Source organism: Hordeum vulgare, chromosome 2H (genome assembly GCF_904849725.1).
Source record: "Hordeum vulgare subsp. vulgare chromosome 2H, MorexV3_pseudomolecules_assembly, whole genome shotgun sequence".
NCBI lineage: Eukaryota > Viridiplantae > Streptophyta > Magnoliopsida > Poales > Poaceae > Hordeum > Hordeum vulgare.
In genome coordinates, this window is record NC_058519.1 from 528,238,346 (window position 1) to 528,251,481 (window position 13,136).

Genomic DNA, 13,136 nt, shown 5'->3' on the forward strand with positions numbered 1-13,136 from the left:
CTATTTTTCAACAAGATTAAAGAAACTAACACCTCAATGATCCAAAGGATTTATTTGGCACAAACACTAAATAAAACACAAAAAACACAATTATAACAGTAGAATAATTGTGAAAACACTCAATAACAGAAATAAAAAGTGAAAAATAAATTTTATTCATTGGGTTGCCTCCCAACAAGCGCTACCGTTTTAAGCCCCTTGCAAGGCATATAACATCTCTCCCTAATAATAAAGAAAATACGATTTTTGGTCGTCCGTCGTGGCATTTTTGCAAAAAAGTCCCTCCTTTTTCAGTTAATCAACCCGCAGTCCTTTCTTAAGTGAGGAAAACGTTTCACTTTTATGAATAAGACCCTACGTTTCCAGAGGCGAGGAGGCATGGCGGCAGCAGACGGCGCGCTCGCCAGATCCAATCGGCGACGGCACGCGACGCAACTGGCGACGGACTGCGCGACGGCTGGGCGCGGCGGCTTCGGCTAGGCGTTTATGTCCAGGGGAACGGGGGGCACGGCGAGGGGGTCACCGGGGGCGCGGCGTGCGGTGGGGCGGCGGCAGTGCGAGAGATTGAACGGTGAGGCGACGCTCGTTAGGAGGGATTAGGCGGAGCATCCACAAGCTCACCTCGGCACCTTTGTGGCCATCGAGAGCAGCAAGCACGTACGTGCGTGGTTAGCAGCCGGATGAAGCATCGGGAGGAAGAATATGTTAAGGAATAGCTGCAGGTGCGGTACCTGTGCGGCGAGGGCGAGCTTATCGTGCTTGAGGGACTCGACGCGGGAGTGGAGGGCGTCGTCGCTGGCGCGGAGGGCGACGAAGTCGTGCTCGAGCTTTGTCCACCACGAGGCGTACGCACCGCCAGGCTGACCCACTCTCACATGCTCCGCGCCGGCTTCCGTCCGGGCTTCTTCCTCCGCAACAACCTCCTCGCAGCATATTGCCGCGACGGCGACATGCGCCACGCCCGCCTCCTGTTCGACGGAATGTCGCGCCGAGGCGCCATGTCCTGGAACACCCTCATCGCCGGTTACTCCAGCCAGAGCGGGTCCTCCGCACGCCTCGCGCTCACCTCGTTCCGGGATGCGCGGGCGACGGCGTCCGGGTGGACAGGTTCAGCTACGCGGCGATGCTGGCGGCGTTCGGCAGGGCCGAGGACTGGAGGCACGGTCTGGCGGCGCACGGGCTACCCGTGGCGAGTGGGCTCGTGCAGGATGTGTTCCTGACCAACTCTATCATCGGCATGTACACCAAGTGCGGGATGATTGACGAGGTGAGCCTGGTGTTTGACCAGGTCAAGGAGCGGGACAAGACGTCGTGGAACCTGCTGCTGTCGGCGTACCTGCGCATGGGATGGCCGAAGGTGGTCGTTCATGTGCTCGTGTGGATGCACTGGTCAGGGGTCAAGCTTGATAGCTTTGCCTTGGGTGGTATCCTCAAGGCTTGCTCCGAGCTCGAGGGCTCCGAAGATGTACGCAGGATGCTGCATGCCTGCGTGGTTAAGGTTGGTTTGGACTTGGACATGTTCGTCGGGAGTGCCATGGTGGACATGTATGCCAAAAACGGTGGACTTGAGGAGGCGACCAAGGTGTTTGACTGCATCCCGAATCAGAACGCGGTGGTTTACGGTGCCATGATCGCGGTATTCGCTCGCTTAGGTAATGATCCTTGCCCTGAGGTTAGAGTCGAAGCAGTCAGGCTTTTCTCAGACTTGCTCCGGATGAGTGTTAAACCGTCCAGGTTTACTTTCAAGAGTGTGCTCGAAGTCTGCAATTTGACCAATGCGTTGCACTTTGGGAGGCTCATACACGCTCATGTTATATTCAATGGGTTTCAGGATGATGAGTTCATAGCAAATGCGCTGATCAACTTGTACTCCAAAGCACGATCGGTAAGTGACAGTCTGAGATGCTTCCATATGACTCCCAGGCAGTATGTCGTCACATGGACATCCATAATTACAGCATTCGCGCATGATGAGAATTTTGAGAAGGCACTAGGCCAGTTCCTAGATTTCTTTCTCTTGGAAAAGAGCCAGACCAGTTCACTTTATCGAGTGTGATGAATGCGTGTGCTGCTCTGAGTCTACCAGCAACCTGTAAGCAGATACACTGTTAGACGGTCAAATCTGGACTCAGTCAGTTCACTGTGTGCGGCAATTCTCAGATTCTATGTATAGGAATATAGGTGATGTTGAGGCTTCAAAGAAGACATTCGAGCAGATTACATTCCTGGACATATTCTCATGGTCTGCAATGGTTTTGAGAGGAGAGGAAGAATCCATAGCCTGAAGGCCCCGTCGCCTCCAGCCACTAATCTTGGAGGAGGGGCTCCACCACAACGGCATGGGGACGCCGCCCCGAATGGAAGGGAGGGGGTGATCCCGTCGGTGCTAGAGCTTGGTAGGGTAGGGGACGGGGCGCGAACAAAGAGGCACGGATGGTCCTTCTCGGTGTCAGGATGTGGAAGGATTCGTGGAATATTAGAAAAGTAAACAACGAAGATAAGGCTATGAACGAGCGCCAGCCAGGCTGCTGGTTTCTTCTAGCCAGCCGACATGTTAGCTAGCTAGCGTGGCTGCATCACACATGTGTTTACTCTTTTCATTCTAAGAAAAAATATGTTTGCTCTTCAAACTATGCGCACGTCTATTTTTTTATTTGAAGTTGAAGATGACTCATCTTTTTTTTAATTTGATTGTTTATGTCCATACTCATTCTTTAAATGTTTGCAAATAGTATAAAATGTTCATGAATTCAAAAATGTTCTTAATTTTACAAAGTATTCAAAAAATTGTATAAGTGTTCATGAATTTGAAAATTTTCACTGCTTCAAACATATGCACGAGTTTTAAAAAATGGTCATGATTTAAAAAAATCTTCATGATTTCATGAAATTAGGAGTTGTAGTGTATGTCGATGATACAACAAAATATGGCCATGACCATTTAAAATTATGTTTTTCCCGTTGCAACGCACGGGTCCTTTTGCTAGTAGATTTTAAGTGATGTCATCCTTAGTGATTGATCCATAGGTTGCCCTCATGATTGATACATATGGTAATTTAATATTAATTCTAGGGAAGTGTTCCATGCCTTTTCTTAGTGGAAACTGAAATTTAATTTAATATTCTCTTCTTTCATATCAATCACGACCCCTATAGTATGCAAGAACGGTCTACCAAGAATTATTGGACAAGACGAATTGCAATCACTGTCAAGAACAATAAATTATATTGGAACATAATTCCAATTTCTAAGAGTAAGAACATCATTAATTCTTCCCATAGGCTTTTTAATAGTATAATCCGCCAAGTGCAAATTGAGAGAACATTCTTATATTGGTAAGACCAAGCACATCACAACGAGATTTCGGAACTATGGAAACACTAGCACCCAAATCACATAAAGAATAGCACCAAAAATTATTAATCTTAATCTTAATGGTGGGTTCCCATAAATCATGTAATTTTCTAGGAATTGAAATCTCTACCTCTAACTTTTCTTCCAAAGCTTTTATTACCACATGAGAAATATGTTTAGTAAAAGCTTTATTTTGTTCATAGGCATTGGGTGAATTTATCATAGATTTCAACATAGATATACACTCAATCGAAGATCATATATCAAAATTAAAGTTTTTGTAATTCAAAATATTGGGTGCATCACTAGCTAAAGTTTTGACCTCTTCCATCCCACCGTTATAAAAAATCAATAGGATTTTCACCCTCCAAATCATAGGAACGCCCTCTAGCTAAAGTTGACAGTTATTCACTTCCCTCATCATTAATTTTAACATTACTAAACATGGAATCAATATAAGAAACACTAATCATTTTATTCTCTTCATCATTTTTATGAAATCAATCATGGAACGCCCTTTCTAGAAATTCTGTTTTAGCTCTAAATATAGTGGTTCTTTTCTTACTTTCATATATGGAAACATACAAAGCTTTAATTGATTCATTAATATCAACCTTAGGAAAAAATTATTCTTGATATTTTCTACATCATGCAAAAATTTATTAATTCTTATTCAACTTTTCTTCTATCCTGGTATTGAAAGATTTTTGTGCATTGATAAATTACTAAATATTACTATCAAGATAAGAGGGTATCCTAGCATTATTATAATGTTAATTACCATAGGAATTTCCATAATCATTTGAAGAACTTCCAAGATACGACCTAGGATTAAAATTGTTCCTATAAGCATTGTTATTAAAGTTGTTTCGCGAGACAAAATTCACATTTACGACATCATTATTTTTCTCAATCAAAGTAGACAAAGGCACATCATTAGTATCAATAAGAGCATGCTTAATAGCAACCAATTTCATAATAGCATCAACTTTATCACTCAAAACATCAATTTCTTCAATAGAATTAACTTTTTTACTAGTGGGAGCTCTTTGAGTATGCCATTGTGAATAATTATCAAGCAATTTAGTAGCATCACCCAAAATGATTTCCATAAAAGTACCACCCGCGGTGGAATCTAAATGATTTCTAGAAACAGAAATCAATCATGCATAAATTTTTTGTATGATCATCGACAAACTCAAACCATGAGTTCGGCAATTTCTTATCATCAATTTCATCATTTCCCAAGATTGGGTAACATGCTCATGCTCAAGTTGTTTAAAATTCATAATCTGATTTCTAAGAGAAATAGTTTTTGCGGGAGGAAAATACTTTGTGATAAAAGCATCTTTGCACTTGTTCCAAGAATCAATACTATTTCGTGGCAAATAAGAAAACAAAATTTTAGCACAATTACGCAAAGAGAACGGAAATAACTTTAACTTGACATTATCATTATCACATATTTCTGATTTTGCATATCACACAATTCTACGAAAGTGTTTAGATGGGATGAGACATCCTCATTAGGAGTACCAGAAAATTGTTGTTTCCTAACAAGATTCAACAAAGCAGCATTAATATCATAAAACTGCCCACTAGTGGAGGGAGGAGCAATGACAGTGCTAATAAAATCATTGTTGTTGGTATTGGAAAAATCACACATCTTAGTGTTTTCTTGAGTCATCGTGACGATGAAAGCAATAACACAAGCTAACAAGAGATCCAGCAAGAAAACGGCAAACCGAAAGAAGGCAAATTTTGTGAAGTGGGGGTAAGGAAAACGAGAGGCAATGGCAAATAATGTAATTGCAAGGAGATGAGAGTTGTGTGTAGGAACCTCATAGATCTTGACTTGATCTTCCTCGACAACTGCGCCACAAACTTGACTCCTTGCTGATTGTGTTTGATTCCCTCCAAGTTTAAAGGGTGATGTAGCACACCGACGGAAAGTATTTCCCTCAGTTATGAAACCAAGGTATCAATCCAGTAGGAAGATACAGGTAAAGTAAGGATAGATTGATAGATGAAAATAAGAGTGATATCAAATAAAACGCAAAAAGGTATTTTTGAGTTTTTTGAATAATACAGATCTAAAACTAAAAGAGCAAATAAAATAGAAATGCAAATAGCAAAGTAGAGATTGCAAATAGATGATGTGAAGTAGACCCGGGTCCGTAGGTTTCACTAGTGGCTTTTGGAACTTGCGGCGGCTGAAACAATTTTTCGTCGACTCCTCTAGGGTTTTCTAAATATTGGGGAATTTATAGAGCTCACGGGCGGTGGAGGAGGCACTCAAGGGCCCCACTAGACACTAGGCCATGCCAGGGGCCCTGGGCACGCCATGATGTCTAGTGGGACGCCTAGGACTCCTCTGGTGGTCCTTCTTCGCTCCCAAGTTTCCTTCTGGTCCAAAAAAATCTATGTAAAGATTCGCGGCATTTGGACTTCATTTGATATTGGTTTTCGGTGAAGGAAATAAACAGCAAAAAACAGCAACTCGCACTAGGCACTATGTCAATAGGTTATTCCCAAAAAATGATATAAAGTTGCTATAAAATGATCATAAAACATCCAAGAATGATAATATAACAACATGGAACAATAAAAAATTATAGATACATTGGAGTCGTATCATGCATCTAGTACTATTACTCCACTCATCGACAGCTATCCAGCATGCATCTAGAGTATTAAGTATGAAATAGAGTAATGCATAGAGAAAAATGACATGATGTAGACAAAGTAGGACAAGCAATATGTTCAGATCCCGTCGTTTTGTCCTTAATGGCAGCAATACAATACGTGTCATGACCCTTTCTATCACTGGGATTGAGCAACACAAGATTAAACCCATCACAATGCACCACTCCCACTGAAGATAAATCAATCTAGTTGGACAAACTAAATTGATAGATTGGAGATAAATACGAAGATATAACAATCATGCATAAAAGAATTCAGAGAAGACCCAATATATATTCACGAATAATGTGATCATAAACCCACAATTCATGGGATCCCAACAAACACACCACAAAAGGGGATTACATCGGATAGATCACCACAGGAATCATGGTGAACTTTGTATTGAAGATCAAAGACAGAGAAGAAGCCATCCACGTACAAGCTATGGACCCGTAGGTTTGTGAAGAACTACCACAGATCATCATGGAGGCATGAAGGTTGATGTAGATGGCCTTCGTGATCATTCCCCCTTCCTCAGGGCACCGAAAAAGGTCTTGACATGGCCGCCCATCATAACAAAGACTTGTGGTAGTGGAAAAAGTATTTCAGGAGGATCTATGTTGGTTTCATGATTTAGAGAATTTATGGAGGTGGATTATATTTTTGATCTGCGTTGGGTTTTCCATCAAAAGGAATGGGTTATGCAGCACAATATAGGTAAATATTTACCTCAGTACAGAACTAAGGTTTATCAAACCAATAGGAGTAACAACCAACCCCCGTCTTGAGTGGCTACACACAAAAGAGCAAACACTTGCACCCGACGCGGGCAAGAGGGTTGTCAATCCCCTTGGAATCGTTATTTTCAAGCTCGTAAGTAGTGCGGTTGGTAGTAAATAATTGTAAATTGCAAAATAAAATAAAAACAAAATAAGAACAGGAAGGTATTGTAGCATTTGTAAACTTATAAGTGACTAGACCCGGGGTCCATAGTTTTCCCTAGTGGCATCTCTCATGAAAGTAAGCATACGATGGGTAAACAAAGTACTTTTGGGAAATTGGTAGAAAAGCACATAGTTATGTGATATTCACGTCAATGATCATGTGTATATAGGCATCATGTGCATAAGCAAATAGGCCGACTCCTTCCTGCACCTATTACTATTACTCTACCTATCGATTGCTATGTAGCATGCATCTAGAGTATTAAGTAAAACAAAGTAATGCTAGGAGTACAATGACATGATGTAGACAAATGGAATTCAATTAATATGAACAAACCCCATCATTTTATCCTTAGTGTCAACAATACAAAGACGTGTCTTCTCCCCTTCTTTCACTAGGATATAGAAACCCGTCAGATTGAACCCACTACAACGCACCCCTCTCACTGAAGAGAGATTAATCTACTTGGCCAAAGAAAATCAATAGATCGAAGAGATTTATGAAGTTATGATGATCATGCACATAAGAATCATAATAGAATTCATAGAAGACTCAACTATTTTTCATGAATAATCTAAACATAAACCCACAATTCATCAGATCCCAACAAATGCACCACACAAAATAATTACATCAGATAGATCAAAGCGAAGATGCGATGATCATTTTATTAAAGATCAAAAGAGAGATAGAGAGCCATCTAGGTACTAACCACGGACCCATAGGTCTGTGGTGAAATACTCACACATCACCATCGGAGCAGCAAGGTTGATGTAGAGGTCGTCCATGATCGACCCCCCTCCAACAGGGCACTAGAAAAGGGTGTGAAGACGGAACAAAAACTTGTGGTGGCAGAAAAACTGTGTCGGGTTGCTCCCTAGAGTTTTTGGAATGTATGTAAATTTATAGGCTAGAGAGGGGCACCAGGAGGCACCCGAGGGGGCCACGTGGCAACAGGGTGCTCCCTGTTGGCTCGTGCCTCCCTCATGATGCCTCTGGTCTTCTCCCGAAGCTTCCATGTCTTCTTTTGGTCCAGAAAATATCATATTAAAGTTTGGTGGCAATTGGACTTCGTTTGGTAATGTAAACCTAAAAAGCCAAAAACATGCACAAAAGTACAAATGGCACTAGACATTGGGTTAATAGGTTAGTGCTAAAAATAATATTAATTGGTAAATAAATACCCAAAAAAGTATCCTAGCATGTAATATAATAGCATGCAACAATCAAAAATTATAGATACTTTGGAGACGTATCAGCATCCCCAAGCTAAATTCCTGCTCGTCCTCTAGTAGGTAAATGGTAAAACAGAATTTTTGATGTGACGTGCCACCCAACATGTAATCTATTATAGGTTTGATCATTGAGAATCAATTAATTAAAAAACATAAACATAGTAATGCTTATAAACATAAGCAACATAATCATCAAGTTTCAAAGCATGTAATCCGTAAAGAATGTACAGCCCCTATTTATTTTATCATATAAATATAGCATGGCTCCGTCCTCACCACCTAAATGCAAATGTTAAGCACCACTGTGTCAAGTTAGGAAATTGTATCATACTTTTTAACGCACTTCAGATCTTTATTACTTGCGCAATATATGAGCGTGACCTATGGATATAACATAAAGGTTGAATAGAATAGGGTGGTAGGTTTCAAAGGGATGAAAGTGGAAAATAAAGTCTCGCATCAACTAGGCATATCAACGCCTATGGAGAAGCCCATCAATAGATATCAATGCAAAGAGTAGGGATTGCCATGCAACAGTTGCACTAGAGGTATAACTGTACGAAAGCTCAACTAAACCTAAGTGGGTGTGCATCTAACTTTCTTGCTCATGAAGACCTTGGGCATTTGAGGAAGCCCTTCAACGGAATATCAAAGAGAGGTTCTATAATGAAAAATTCCCACTAGCATATGGAAGTGACAAAATAAGAGACTCTAACATGGTGCCACTTTGAGCCACAAGTCTGGAATAAGAGGTACTAGCACTGTCCCTTCTCTCTTTTCTCCCATTTACTTATTTTTTATTTTATTTTTCTCCCCTTTTTATTTTTTCTCGTCCGGAGTCTCTTCCTGACTTGTGAGGGAATAATTCTCTCCATCACCCTTTCCTCACTGAGACAGTGCCCTGAATAATGATGTTCATCACACCTTTATTTACTTACAACTAGATATGAAAAACTGATAGGATGATATGACTCTATATGAATGCATGTGGTAGTCTACCAGGATGTCCAATGATCTACCATAGCAAAAGATATCAAAAAAGGACAATCCATGTAAATATCATGCTAGCTATCTTACGATCTTGCAAAGCAATATGACAATGGAAGTACAAGTCATATGATGTGACGATGGAAGTTGCATGACAATCTATCTCAGAATGGCTATGGAAATGCCATGATAAGTAGGTATGGTGGCTGTTTTGCGGAACATATAATGAGGCTTATGTACAACAGAGCGTATCATGTCACGGGATTTGGATGCACCGGTGAAAGTTGCACCAATTCTCGAGGTGAGAATGGGCAATGCACAGTATCGGAGAGGCTAGCAAATATGTGGATGTGAGAGTGCATATATACATGGATTCACATTAGTCATAAAGAACTCACATACTTATTGCAAGATTTTATTAGCTCTCTCGAAGAAAAGCACTACTCGCATGCCCCTAGGTAGGAGGTTGGTAGGAGTTAACTATGGTGTGTCCTCGACTTAAACAACACTATGATTTCAACGAGGAATAAGTATGTTCACACATCATCACCATGCCATAAAAGTATTTGGATGAACAACATGTTAACAACCTCTAGTTCATGATACTCTTATCGACCTCTGATCATGCACTCATGCTTTTCACATTACCACATTAATATCATTAACGATGATTTCTGTTTATGTGCTACATGTGGTTTTGATTATGCATTCATTGAATACTTATTAATTTTGAACAAGTCTTTAACCCATGCAAATTACCATCGCTATTTATTAACTCTCAAGCAAATATAAGTGAAGAACGGGAGTGCAATTATTTCTATAAAATATGTACGCCATCGTGCTCTAAAAGATATAAGTGAAGCACCAGCGCAAGTGCTAAACTCAAAAGATATAAGTGTAGCACAAAGAGTATTCTAATAAATCATGGTGATAGTGTGTCTCTATCAAATATGTGTCTCCAAAAAACAATGATTGTGCAAGAATAAAAAAAAGTAAACTAAAGCAAATGACGCTCCAAGCAAAACTCATATCATGTGAAGAATAAAAATATAGCTTCAAGTGACATATCGATGGATTAAGACGAAAGATGGGATGCCTTTGGGGCATACCCAAGCTTAGATTCTTGAGTCTTCCTAGAATATTACCTTCGGGTGCCTTGGGCCTCCACAAGCTTAGGCTCTTGCCTCTCCTTATCCCTTCGTCCATCGTGATAACACCCAAAACTTGAAAACAAAAACACACAAAACTGAAGGGATGTTGGGGAACATAGTAGTAATTCAAAAAAAAAAAATCCTACATCACACCAAGATCTATCTAGGAGATGCTAGCAACGAGCAAGGGGTAGAGCATCTTCGTACCTTTGAAGATCGCTAAGTGGAAGCGTTACCATGAATGCGGTTGATGGAGTCATACTCTTAGCGATTCATATCGCGGAAGATTCTCATCTAAGCGCCGAACAATGGCGCCTCCGTGTTCAACACACGTGCAGCCCGGTGGCGTATCCTTCAGCTTGATCCAGGAAAGAGAGAGGAGAAGGTGAGGGAGAGCTCTGGCACCATGACGGTGTGGTGGCGGTGGGGCTATGCAGTTCTCCGGCAGGTCTTCGCCAAGCACCGCAGAGGAGGAGAAGAGGGAGAGGTAGGGCTGCGCTAAGAGGTGGTGTGAAAGGTGTGTGCAGCCCTCCCAAAACCCTCTCTATATATAGGAGGGAGGGAGAGGGGGCCGGCCATCCTAGGTTTCCCTAGGTGGTGCGGCAGCCAACCCTAGAGGAGGAGGGGCGGCGCCCTAGGGGGTGGCTTGCCACCCAAGGCAGCCACCATGCCCTAGGGTTTGTTGTCCTAGGCGCCTTGGGCCTAGGTGGGTGGTGCACCAGCCCTTCTAGGGACTGGTTCGCATCCACTTTTGGTCCACGTGGCCCTTCGGGGCTGGTGGCCCGAACCGGTGGACCCCCGAAACCCTTCCGGTGGTCCCGGTACAATACCAATGATCCCCTAAACATTTCCAGCGATCAAATCTCCACTTCCTAAATATGAATCTTTACATCCGGACCATTCCAGAACTCCTCATGACGTCCGGGATCTCATCTGGGACTCTGAACAACCTTCGATAACCACATATGATTCCCATTACAACTCTAGCGTCATCGAACCTTAAGTGTGTAGACCCTACGGCTTCGAGAACCATGCACACATGAGTGAGACACATCTCCGGTCAATAACCAACAGCAGGAGCTGGATACCCATCTTGGCTCCCACATGTTCCATGATGATCTCATCGGATGAACCACGATGTCGAGGATTCACTCAATCTCATATGCAATTCCCTTTGTCTACCAGTATGACACTTGCCCGAGATTTGATCGTCGGTATCCCTATACCTTGTTCAATCTCGTTACCGGCAAGTCTCTTTACTCGTTTCGTAACACATCATCCCTTGGCTAACTCCTTAGTCACATTGAGCTCAGTATGATGATGGATTACCAAGTGGGCCCAGAGATACCTCACCGTCACACGGAGTGACAAATTCGAGTCTCAATTCGTACCAACCCAACAGACACTTTCGGAGGTACATGTAGTGCACCTTTATAATCACCCAGTTATATTGTGACGTTTGATACACCCAAAGCACTCCTACGGTATCCGGGAGTTGCACAATCTCATGGTCTAACGAAATGATACTTGACAGTATAAAAGCTCTAGAAGACGAACTACACGAGCTTGTTATATGCTTAGGATAGGGTCTTATCCATCACATCATTCTCCTAATGATGTGATCCCGTTATCAATGACATCCAATGTCCATGGTCAGGAAACCATGACCATCTATTGATCAACGAGCTAGCCAACTAGAGGCTCACTAGGGACATGTTGTGGTCTATGTATTCACACATGTATTATGGTTTCCGGTTAATACAATTATAGCATGAATAATAGACAATTATCATGAACTAGGAAATATAATAATAACCACTTTATTATTGCCTCTAGGGCATATTTCCAATACCTCCCACTTGCACTAGAGTCAATAATCTAGTTACATTGTGATGTATCAAACACCCATAGAGTTCTCGTGTTGATCATGTTTCGCTCGTGGAAGAGTTTGAATCAACGGAACTGCGACATTCACATCCGTATGTACTTTACAAAAATCTATATCTCCATCCTGGATGTATCTACGAATGGAGTTGAAGCAGCACTTGATGTGATTGGTCTACTTGTGAAACCTGGGCTCCTTGGCAATGGCAATAGCTCCAGTGTTCTCACAGAAGAGAGTCATCGGGCCCGACGCACTGGGAATCACTCCTAGGTCGGTGATGAACTCCTTCATCCACACTCCTTCATGTGTTGCTTCCGAAGCAGCTATGTACTCTGCTTCACATGTAGATGCCGCCACGACTCTTTGCTTGCAACTGGCCCAGCTGACTGTCCCACCATTCAAAATATACACGTATCCGGATTGTGACTTGGAGTCATCCGGATCTGTGTCAAAGCTAGCATCGACGTAACCCTTTACGACGAGCTCTTCGGCACCTCCACAAACGAGAAACATATCTTCAGTCCTTTTCCGGTACTTAAGGATATTCTTGATCGTTGTCCACTGATCCACTCTTGGATCACTTTGGTACCTCGTTACCAAACTTATGGAAAGGTTCGCATCAGGTCTGGTACACAGCATGGCATACATAATAGAGCCTATGGCTGAAGCATAGGGGACGATACTCATCTTTTCTCTATCTTCTGCCGTGGTCGGGCGTTGAGCCATGCTCAATCTCACACCTTGTAATACATGCAAGAACCCCTTCTTGGCCTTATCCATATTGAACTTCTTCAATATCTTTTCAAGGTATGTGCTTAGTGAAAGACCAATGAGGTGTCTCAATCTATCTCTATAGATCTTGATGCCTAATATGTAAGCATCTTCTCCAA

The 13,136-nt window shown here is 42.1% G+C and overlaps 1 pseudogene; it reads left to right on the forward strand.

The window, feature by feature from the left end:
* Positions 1–569: 569 nt before the first annotated feature.
* On the forward strand, positions 570–2,684 carry LOC123430426 (annotated as a pseudogene).
* Positions 2,685–13,136: the final 10,452 nt, after the last annotated feature.